The sequence below is a fragment of the Eublepharis macularius genome, chromosome 13 (genome assembly GCF_028583425.1).
Source record: "Eublepharis macularius isolate TG4126 chromosome 13, MPM_Emac_v1.0, whole genome shotgun sequence".
NCBI lineage: Eukaryota > Metazoa > Chordata > Lepidosauria > Squamata > Eublepharidae > Eublepharis > Eublepharis macularius.
The window spans coordinates 7,618,375-7,630,520 of record NC_072802.1 but is presented as its reverse complement, the minus strand read 5'-3'; the positions used below and the strand labels follow the sequence as shown (position 1 = coordinate 7,630,520).

Below are 12,146 nucleotides of genomic sequence, written 5' to 3'. Positions count from 1 at the left end.
CATCATTTTGTATCCATTCTCTTTCAGATTAGTACATGTAGATATCTTCAATGTATTCTTCCATAGAAATTCCCATGTTTCCATTGTGATTTCTTTATTAAAATTTATTGCCCACTTCACCACTTGAGTTTTAACCATCTCATCTTCTGTATACCATTTCAATAAGTTTATACACCTTAGAAATCAATTTTCCCCTGATTTAAAGGGTAAATGTAGTTGTATTAAGTATTATGGGAATGTATGTTAACCCATTCAATAAAATTGATTTAAAAAAAAAAGTGGCACTGTTAGCAGAGCAAATCCACAGGATATAACTCATTGCGCTCTTCTTGGAAGCTGTGTAATCAAATGATGTTTCAAAGAGGAGAACATCTGCGGTTTCAATATACCGTACACTACATCCCCTTTTGAATCATATTGATATTTGTGATTTCACAGGGGAAACAGAAAGGACTCAAGAATGCAAATTTAAGGCTCAACAAGCCACGTCTCCTGCAATTAAGGCACAGAATCAAAAACAAAGTTAAGACTCAGGCTTTACCCAAGCAATTGAAGAGTTTACCAGCATAATTGTTCTATTTCCAGGATAATGGCTGGATGTTGAAAATTGGAGACTGCTTGTCTATCACCTACATTATTTAAAAAGCCCACTTCAAACGCACATCGTCCCATACGCTTATTCCATGTTATTTACTTCTAAAGGAAATAATGCTAAATAATTGTTCCATCTTAGGAAGCTTTAGTGAAAGTACAATGCCTACAGCCACAGTTTCTGCATGTGCTTCAGTCTAATCCCATTACACTACACACTGCAAGCAGTCTGCTTCCAACCTTTGTTGTCTGGCTGGAAAAGTGTTCTGAAACAACCAATAACAGATGCACATTCATTTTTACCTATCCCACTCATTCCAGAAGACTGCATGACAAGAAATAGTTCTTATTAAATACCATTTAGAAATGTTAATCAGAACATCTAGCCAGCCAAGTCATTAGCATATCAGTAATAAAAAGTGTCTGCCAGGAACAAGGTAACAAGAAACAGCACTTTCCATTCTAATTTTAAGTGAGATAGGATATCAGATACAAGAATGTTTCACCACAGGTTCGCTATCATACTAAGCTAGTCTTGCTTGTGAACCTGGAGGATTTTCTGGCATTTGCTTTCAAAGTGTTCAAAGCACTCCAGACAGATCATTGTTGTGAATTATTTATTACGATATTTATATCTCATGTTTCTCCAAGGATTCAAAGTGGTTAATATAATGCAGAAATACACTAAAATTGGGGGAGGGGTGCAGGGGCAGCTATCCAACAATCAGAATGCTACCAAACAACTTGGCCTGACTACACAAATCTTTTTATCTTCACTTATCTGTTGCTAGCAGAGAATAAACAGATGTATGCAAGACCACCACAAAAAGCTGTCCTGTGGAAACATGAAGGTGCCTCCTCTATAGTAAAAGGTTGTCAGCTCAGAAGAGCTTTTCATTACTGAACCAGCTCCTTAATTGTTTAATGAAGTTCTCCCTTGCAGCATGCTAATGTGCTCTGGCATACCACCATGAGAATGACTGCTGTAGGTCCTCAAGGGCTTTGGGAATGGTCACTTCACAAGGGTGCCAGAGACAGGTGACACCACATTCTCTTTTGCTAAAAGTCTAGTCCTGGAAATTCCTTAAGTAACAATAGTCCACTGTGCTGAAAACCAGTTTTCATTTATAGCATGCCAGCACTATAGTTCTAAACTAGCTTCACTGCTGTGATTTCTTCACCAAGGATTGCGGCTAGGGACCCAACCAAGAACCCAGACTGCATGGAAACTGTAACTCTTTGCAGAAGCCACTGAAACACACCTCAAAGCACCTCTCACCTCTGAAATCAGGAGGGAGTGATGGTGCCCTCTCCAGACTTCTTCCAGCAAGCTGTTCCTCAAAATTGATCCAATGGCCAAGACAGCTACGGACTACACAGAAGACAGACCTGTACAGAACTGCAAGACAGCAACACAAGTAACAACTGACCAGTGGAGTGCACTTTGGGTTTGGATTCCATTATCCTCATACTGCAGATGAAGGGCTGAGGGTGAACAGGGACGCTGTCAGTGATTATGGGACCCTAAGCAAAAATCCGGGATGGACCCCAGAATCACTGGTACCTCCCTCCAGTCCCACTGACATCTAAAGAAGTGATGGTCCTCTCCCCATATGAGGCTGGTAGGAGCCTCTGTTGCCACTGGAAACTGGTTGCCTGTGCAGCAGATGAGACGGGTGCAAACAGCTGATGCTGGTAGCCAGCTGTCCCCCTCCATTGGTGCCCCTCCCAAGCAAAGGGACTGGGGGAGCTGCCCCTGGTGGTTAAGACTGCCCCTGACAGTGAACTCATGGCAAAGGTGAGATTTAAACCAGCCCCTCCCCCATTTCTTAGCAACTATACCACACTATTGGTTAAGACTGCCCCTGACAGTGAACTCATGGCAAAGGTGAGATTTAAACCAGCCCCCCCCCCCATTTCTTAGCAACTATACCACACTATTTTCCTAGAATGTATATCAACATAGTAATTAGTGTAATACGTCAGCAATAAACAGGCAACAAGAACTCTCATATTCTTATGTTAATAAGCTTCCGCTAAACCAAAATTCTTTTAGGCTCTCTAAACATAGCAGAGACAAAATAAAAACATTTTGATCTCTTGGCATCATTTATATATCGCCCTAAGGTAACAACAACAAAAATGGTTGCGTGTATAAGATTTAAGATACCTGACAGTGCAATCCTTTGGCAGAGTTGCCAAAAGTAAATCTGGAGAAAGGCTTAGACAGAACAAACTCTGCACAGAATTGCACAGAAGGGGAAAAAAGGCTTTAGAAATGCATACACGTGTATGTGAGACAGAGAATTTAACATTATGGGAGGGGCTGAAATCTTTTCTCTAATGGAATGTAGGCATCTTTGCAGATTTTTTTTGAGCAGCAGGTATATTTGACACCACAAATTTACATGATTGCATAATCTTATTCCAGTTTTTCCTCACAAAAACTCAAGTCAAGCCCTTGCTCAAATGCAGTGACAACCCATGCAATCCAGACTGCACTGTACTACAAGTGGCAGTGGGACCTAACTATGATTCATGTAAGCAAGCCAATAAGGTCTGACAGCCTTGTGTCACAACACTGCCCAGAATGGTTGCCAACCTCCAAGTTGGGCCTGTTGATCTCCTCTAATTACAACTCATCTCCAGTCCACAGAGGTCAGTTCCCCTCAAGAAAATGGCTCCTTTGAGGGTGAACTACACAGACACAAAAAAAGAAAGAAGAGGAGATCATGATACCACAAAGAAAACAAACCAACAGGTAAACAACTCAGCAAAACATACAATGTATGTCACAACAGATTAAAATAATGTACAATACATGAAAAATGAAGTTGCAATATGTTTTACAAGAAGCACAACTCACATTAGAATATATGAGTGAAACCTGAACACCCCTGCCCACCTCTGGCAGGTATTACTCTCCTCTGCTCTCAAATCTCTACTTAGCCACACAAGATTAATTGCCATTGCTCTTCTCTCACTTCATCCCTATCATCTGGCAATTTGCCCAAAACATCCAAACACTTTCTAAAATAGCATTTTGTAAAAGAAGCAAATATACACTTTTATTTGCAAAATATAGCCATGGTTCAGAATGGTTTCTTCAGTATAGAATGTATATTTTTTTGGCATAGGCTATACATATCCCAATGTACAGGGAGGACATTGGTCTTTAAATTATTTGTAACTTTCATACCTCTCTCTTTCACTCACTCACATCAGTTTCTAATCATTTCTTTATGTTCCATTTATGAATTTTGATGTGGGCTTGAGGGTTTTGGCTTCTAGCCTAGATTTATAAAATCTCTTTTCAGCTTGACTATATTCAGAAGGATTTTACTTTCAATTTACTCTGTACCAGAGTTGCCCTTCCATCCTACTTGTTTCAGTCCTCTCTTGGTTCTGTCACACAGGTGTGACTTGGAACACACAAAGAAGTAGCAAGAATGTTGGAAACTGGAGTGGCAGCACAGAGTTCCCTTACTAACGATGCACGTCACTTGTTGAAAAGGTTTAAGCATTGTGGCCAAAGTAAGAAATTTGTAAAAGAGGCACCAACAAAACATGACCTCTCTCTCCTTCCGTGTCAAGTTCTCCCCCTACATGATGCACAGAAACATCAGCTCGTGACACACCATCACACACGGACCTGTGCAGCAGCCAACAATGCTGGATGTGAGCAAGGGAACACTCAACATTATAGTATCAAGTCATGAAAATGGGGGGGGGGGTTGTCAAATTTTGGCGGTTACCCCAGGATCCCTGTAATGATTAGTACTGCCTTTAGCCTAGTAATTTGAACTGAATTTGTGTAAAGCATTTATAATAGAGTACAGAAACCTACCTAACATTGGGATGAGGGAGAGGTTTCCCCAAATTATACAACTAGTCATATTGCAGCATTAGATTCTTTTCTCTTAGAAAACAATTTCTCTCTCTGAACGCACTGGATTACTTGACCCTGCCTTTTTTGCACAAGCAGAAAACATGCCAAGAATTACAAATTTTAAAAAAAAAAGGAATATGGTGCTTCTCAATTGGATCTTTACAGATTTCGCGCTAACATTGATAAAGTTGCTACTCATAGCAAACAAAGACAACTTTATGCATGTCTCAAGAAGAGACCGCCCAAGGAACTATATAATTATATAGTCCTCCTCTTCTGTCCTGCCCTCATTGTCTCCTCCTACTTATATGTTTTCTTGAGGTACATAAGCACAGTATCTAGGTAAGCATCAACGAATTATCTTCTCAGTTGTCGTTTTCAGAAAAAAACATTTTATTGTCTCTGAAGGCAGAAGCGGATGCCTACTGGTAATTTCCTCTGTAAAAATAGGACTATTGGACAAAGATATCTTTGAAACAGCATATCCATCTTTACCTGTTTTACATGAAAAAAATATTTATAGCACTAGAGTATAATTCTCTCTCATTTATAACTGTCTGGGAGTTGGAACAGGAGCACCTTGTTTCTCAGGCTTGTGTTCTGTGACTTTGCGTCACAAATGTAGACTTTGAACAACTGGCCAAATACTCAAGTCAACAGCTCACAAGGAAAGTGGGGCAGATCAACTGCTCATCGAACAAAAAAAGAGTGAAGCAAAACTTCATGAGAAACATATGACAGCATAAACTTTGGAGATACCTCATTAGCCCCACCCTAGTGAAATAGCATTAGGACACATTTGCTGTTCCTCATCAATGCATTCTTCATGCATCTGTCACTCTTTCACTATACGTTTTCACACAGAAGGCCTTTTAAAATGAAGGGTGCTTTATCTTCTCCAGTGCAAGACACATAAGATAAGCACATAACAGGGAGAGAGATACAGGAAACGTAATAGGCACTACACAAAAGGAAGACGGTACATTTAAAAGTCAATTCTAAACAATACAGTGCTTACCAGGAAGTGGGTTTTATTCACAGACCTCGAAGTGAGCCAATTTAATTTTTCCTTATTTAAATAAAATTGGAAGGTAAACAAAAGATTACCTAATCAAAAAGGGTAGAGTCCACACTAAAACACAGACATAAAATAACAACTGTGAATCATTACATTACCATAGAAACACTGTTTATTACTCATTTACTATTGCAGATAAGAGTTTATTGACATGTTACATTTAAATTTAATGTGCTTTATGTACACGTACACCCCACCTTTCTTCCCAATGGGAATCCAAACGTGGCACAGCTTACATCCTTCTCCTCTTCTCCCATTCATCCTCATAATAACCCTGTGAGGTAGGTTAGGCTTAGAGTGTGTGACTGGCCCAAGCTCCCATGGCATAGTGGGGATTTAAACCTGGGTCTCCCAGATCCTACTCTGACAACCTAAGCACTACATCACATCAGCTCTCAAGCCAGTTGAGGAAAACAAAGACAAACCTCAAATGCTAATCATACCACATGGACCTTGATAATATGTGCACACTTGGAAGCCATGATCACTGCATTTTTCTTTCTACAAAACCAATTATTATTTCTTAAACACATTCACACATGACACAATTGTGTAGCAATTAGTCCCACCATGTTGTTCCACGATTGATCTTGACGGTAATCCTAATTCCACTTACTAAGGAAGGGAATTCCATTGGGCTCTGCAACATTTATTACTGTATAAACACACACAGTATCATGCTGAACAAGTATATATGCAAGACGACTACTACTATTGTAAGCCACTGTAGTTAATGTTGGAATACGATCATGGAGACTCAGATTCAAATTCCCATTCTGCCATAAACAGACACTGTGACCACAGGCCAGTCAGTCACTCTCCCAGCCTAACCAACCTTAGTGAGTTGTTGTTTTGAGGATAAAACGGAGTAAAGGAGAACAATGGGGAGAAAAGCAAAGTATAAATATCTAAATAAATAATAACGACATTCAATTCATATACCGCCCTTCAGGACAATTTAACACCCACTCAGCGTGGTTTACAAAGTACGTTATTTTTATCTCCACAACAATCACCCTGTGAGGTGGGTGGGGCTGAGAGAGCTCTGGAGGAGCTGTGACTGAGTCAAGGTCACCCAGCTGCCTTCAAGTGGAGGAGTGGGGAATCAAACCTGGTTTTTCAGATTAGAGTCCTGCCACTCTTAACCACTACACCAAACTGGCTCTAATGGTACAGACCTACGTCTGCACTAACGTAATTATTAATGACCAACAGAATCAACAATAATCTTGATTTTATTTCTGTACCTTTCTTATTTTTATCTTCTTTTTGCCATACTGGTGATTGCTGCAGGCCAAGCTGCACAGCTATGATTCACCCAGGAGAACGGAATTCACCAGGCAGGTATGATGCCTATTAATAACCTCTCTCTTCATTTATGCAGTGTTAGACAACAGCTCTTGTGCAAAGTCCCTTAATACAATAGGGCTGCATTTGGTCTGGCGAGTTACCAGTTGTGCACATTGACACAGACTACAGAACTGAGACTATTGCACTGCACTGAACGGAAGAAATTAACTCCTTAGTCACTCTGATGAGAACTGTCAATTAAGTAGAAATAATCTACAAGAAGTGCTCTTGAGTTCATGTTGCCCACAGGCTGAGCTACTTCTTTGTTGCCTGCATGGAAACCTCCTTGGAATCCTCAGTATGCAATCTTGAGTACCATGATGGAAGAAAGGCAGGGTATAAACATAATCAATAATAAGGGATAATGATACTATCTATCTCTAAACCCTGTATTAACATGAGGGTAGCATCTTTTTTAAGAAAAAAAAAACAAAATATCAGAAGGAGATATGCAAGTTTTCATTTTCACCAGAACTCGGGGGGGGGGGGGGGGAGCCAACTCAGGCAGAAGAAAAAGCTCAAACCTGCAAATCTAAGTTTTACAATCTACCTATACATGCTGCAATCTATTAGCAATGTCTGTCTAAACTTTGTTGTGCAATTCTAAATGCAAATCTGGGGGTACAAGTTATTCTGAACTAGAAGTTTGCCTTGACAGTCTCAAATCCTATATAATACTCATTCACGACTAACCTCTAAATGGAGTCTGGAGATCTCCAGAATTGCAACTGATCTCCAGACTACAGCAATCAGTTCCCTTGGAGAAAATGGCTGCTTCAGAAGGTGGGCTCTATCAGATTATACGCTGTTGAGGTCCCCAAACCTCACCCTGTCCAGGGCTCCAGCTCTAAATCTCCAGGAAGTTTCTAACATGGAGTTGACAACTCTACCAGAAATTTTATGGGGGAGCCCTATGCCCCAATGCCTCACCCCCTCCTCACCTCTTATTATTTCAACCAAGGGACGCTGTACAAACAGAACAAAACAAGATATGAGAAAGATGGCATGCAGAAGTCACTTTAGATCCTCTGGTGTCTGGCGGCAAGAAGGGTCTGGCGGCATCTTGAAGGCAAACGGATTTATCGTCACAGACATTTTTGAACAGTAGAGCCCCTTTGGTCAGACATGTGACATGAATTCTCGGTTGGCAAGATCAATAGGCATGCAGAGAGAAGATTTTTTTCCCACCTGCAAAGTCTGAGGCACCAAGGGGAGAACTGGCCATTAACTGCTGGCAAAGCCACTGCCCAGGAGGGCCCTGTCAGCATGGAGCAGAGTCAAGCCTCAGCAACAAGGGGGCTGCTCAGCTCTAGGGTTGTCAATTCTGGCCTGGGAAATTTCTAGCGATCTGAGGGCAGCATCTGTAGAGTGGGAGAATATGAAGAGGGATTTCACCTAGAATCTACAGTACACTACAGAGTTTTCCTTCTGAAGCTCCCATTATCTCCAGAGGGATTGATCTCTGAAGCCTGGAGACTATCGGTCGTTCTGGGAGAACTCCAGTTCCCCCCTGGAGGTTGGCAACCCTATCCCAGACCCCTATCACCGGGGTCCACCAGGGCTGGCTTGCTCTGGGGGTCTCCTGAACCTCTCAGCCCAGCCCTGAAGGCAACCCCCTAAAAGAGCAAGAAAGATGAGGGCGAAAAGGGAAGGCACAGCCCCGAACGGCAGCCAACCGTTTCGCCGCAAGCAAGACTTTGGTTTCACAGCCCGGTCTGGACTTTTAGGCGTTATCAGTGCAACGCTATGAAGATTGTTTCAGGAGGGGAGCCGAGCTGGCCTGCAGTAGGATAGCAAGATGTGGGTGGGTCCAGGGGCACCTTAGAGGCCAACTAGCTTTCCACCGTGTCATGACAGCTTTTGAGAGTCAAAGCTCACGTAGGGTTGCCAGCCCCAGGTTGGGAAATGCCTGGAGATTTCGGGGGCGAGGGCAGGGACCTCAGTGGGGTAATAATGCCATAGATTTCACTTTCCAACGCAGCCATTTTCTCCAGGGGAATTTCATCTCTGTTGCCTGGAGATCAACTGTAATTCCGGGAGCTCTCCAAGCGACACCTGAAGGTTGGCAACCTTCAATCCGATCAAAGCTCCCTTCTGTCGAAGGGAGTTTTGACTCTCGAAAGCTCCCACGGTGGAAATACGGTTGGTCTCTCCGGCTCCTGGACCCGGATCTTGCCCTCCTGCGAAGAGTTCTTCCAGCCTAAGCCCACTGAAATCAACAGGTTCAGATTGAGGTAATTCTTCACAGAGTTGCAGCTCCCCTCACGACTGAAGGAACCGCGTTTTCCTCGTGACGTTCCCTGCGGACAGGGGAGGGGAGATTTTTCGCTCGAAGCCCCCGCCCCGCCCTTCCCGCTCTTTCAAGATTGGCGCGCTTTTGAACGAGGAGCGCAGCCCCGAACGCGGCACGGAGGGGGCCATTCCTCGCCTTTCTCAACCCCCCCCCCACGTCTTGACGCGGAGGGCTCGGGGGCGGGGCAAAAGCACCTCGCCCCTCCCCCAAGACCCAGCCGAGGCTCCCCCCTCCCCCCCCCCCGAGCCGGAGAAAGAAACTCACCTCAGGGGCGCCTGAGGCGGGAAAACGGAGACGCGGCTCCCCGCAGGCGCGGGCGGCGACGGCTCGGCTCGGTGCCCCCTTCGCTTCTCCTCCAGGGAGCCGTCCCGAGTGGCTGAGGTAACGTGGCGGCTTCGCCGGTGAGTTTCCGGGCGGGGAAAGAAAGTCGAAACCAGCGTGAGGGCGGGGAAAGGGGGGGGAGGAGTAAGAGGCAGCCGCCCGGCCGCCCCCGCCCCTCGCCACGGCCGCCGCTTCCTGCTCCGGCCGGCCTCACCTCGGGCACACCTGGTCGGCGCCCGCCCGCCCGCCCGCCCGCCCACACCTGGCCGGGGTCGCCGTGCTTTCGGCCGCTGCCCGCCTCCAGCGCCTTCCGGGTCGGAGGCTGCTCTGGTTTGAACAGCCGGATTGGAGCCCGGAGGCGCCTCAGAGACCGACAAGATTTCTTCAAGGGGATCAGCTGTGGAGAGCCAGAGCTTTAGGCACAAGGATCTCCTCCCTGTATCTTTTTATATACACATATATACACGCACACACACAATTTTAGTTACATACCTTTGTACAGTAAACTTAAAACATATATAATATCACACTTTCAGAAAGCTATAAGCAAAAGTATGTCGTCAAGTTTATAAATAAAATACCATTTCACTTCGTATTAAGAAGAGTTCAAACAGCGTAATTGTTATTCTAACGCAGTTAGAAGAGCTATCAAAAGTGGGTACTAGACTGTAATAATCATAGATCCAGAGGAGTTAGCCGTGTTAGTCTGTAGTAGCAAAATCAAAAAGAGTCCAGTAGCACCTTTAAGACTAACCAATTTTATTATAGCATAAGCTTTCGAGAATCAAGTTCTCTTCATCAGATGCCTGATCAAAACTGGGCAGATACAGAAGAGGAGGGGGAAAGAGAGAGAAAAGGGAGGGGTCATAAATCTGCCTTGTGATTTATGACCCCTCCCTTTTCTCTCTCTTTCCCCCTCCTCTTCTGTATCTGCCCAGTTTTGATCAGGCATCTGATGAAGAGAACTTGATTCTCGAAAGCTTATGCTATAATAAAATTGGTTAGTCTTAAAGGTGCTACTGGACTCTTTTTGATTGTAATAATCATAGGTTGGCATGAGACTTTTAAAAGAATCATCTTTCGTCAAGAAATCTAAGACAGGAAACCATTGCTCCATGAAATATGATTTATAATTTGGTAAATCTGACTGTTGGATTTGATCTGTAAGTTTCTGCATGGTAAATTGGTTCCATGCGGAAGTAAAACAGTTTCTATCCTCCCTGTATCTGAAGAAGGGAGCTTTGACTCCAAAGCTCACACCCTTGAAAAAACCTTGTCCACCTCTGAGGTGCCACCGGACTCAAATCCTGCTCTTCTGCACCCCAACACAGCTCCCACCTGAAACTCTATTTTTAAAAACCATTTGTTTAGAAGAATTTAATGCTGGCTCTCCAGGAATCTGTCCCAGTTAGTTTATGAAATAAAGCAAAAAATATTAAAAACATATTAATTGAAAAGCACAGCATTAAAAACAGAATGCTGACAAGGAAAATAACAGTTTCTAGACTAAAATGATGTTAAAAGATCAGCCCCTTAATTATTTTATTTATTTATAGTCTACCTTTCTCGTTGAGACTCAAGGCAGATTACGCAGTGTGAGATTAGTGCAGTCACTATCAAGGACATTTCCATAAACAAGCACAATTTTGCAAAGACATAGCCTTAACAAGAATCCAATACAGAATTGAAGAAATGCTTAAACAGAACAGAATTAAAAAACAGAATTAAAAATCTGTGGCCACTGAACTTGTACATTTTCATCACTCGCCTTTCCTTCTTGCTATTTACGGCACTTGCTCTACACTGTTACCTTGCACTTAAAAATCTCTCCCTTTTTATTTTTAACATCTGGCCTGGTGAAGAGTAGGGAACTTAAAAACTTGCATATTAATGTGTCATTGGGTTGTTCCTAATAAAAAGTATTATGTGGATTGTGCTCTTGGCTTTTTTTGCTTTTGCATCAACATGGCTGGAAACAACTTTGGTGTAAGCTGTGCAACTGCTTTGTAAGGTAGGCCGTTAGGCAAAGTTACTATCCTCATATCACAGATGGGAGGCTGAGTTTCAAGTGGCTGCCCCAGAGTGGGTTCCAAACCATCAAGGGAACTCGTTCTCTGTCCCACAGTACAAATCTGTGTTTATGTTTTCAGAGTGGCACTGACTCTATGCATTGAGTTGCCAGAAGAGGGAAGGAAGACACTTTTGTTGTTGTTTTTTGAAGGAGGCATGTAGCTGTTATATTTGGGGCTTTCAACAATGGTTTTAAATGCAGGGCTGGAGAGGTTTTCTGATTTGTATCTGCTGTTTTGGTTTAATCTAAACTATGGATTTTAGTGTGTTATATCTGTTATCTGGACATTTCTTGTTATGTTGCCTTGAGTATATTTAGGGAAAGGTATGGTATAAATATTTTCAAGGAAGGAAGAAAACGTCAGAATAGGATACCACTCAAACTCTTAAGTGGTAGATGCCAGACCCAGCTAGATCAACCTTAACAAGTATCAGACCTGTACAATCTGGTGCAACAAATAAAACAAAAAAGGCAAGGCAAGATATACTTTGCTCCATTCCAGTGGAATGTCTTGGATGTACGTATGACTCACCAAACTACTCCAGAGTGTACT

The 12,146-nt window shown here is 43.0% G+C and overlaps 1 protein-coding gene across 1 annotated transcript in view; it reads right to left on the bottom strand.

The window, feature by feature from the left end:
- The window catches only part of LOC129341381 (ligand of Numb protein X 2-like), a 58,372-nt gene extending 48,780 nt beyond the window's left edge, over positions 1-9,592 (bottom strand). The window contains exon 1 of the mRNA XM_054996544.1: positions 9,466-9,592. The gene's annotated coding sequence lies outside the window, so the exon portion shown is untranslated. The remainder of the gene's footprint in view (positions 1-9,465) is intronic.
- Between the last annotated feature and the right edge of the window lie 2,554 nt (positions 9,593-12,146).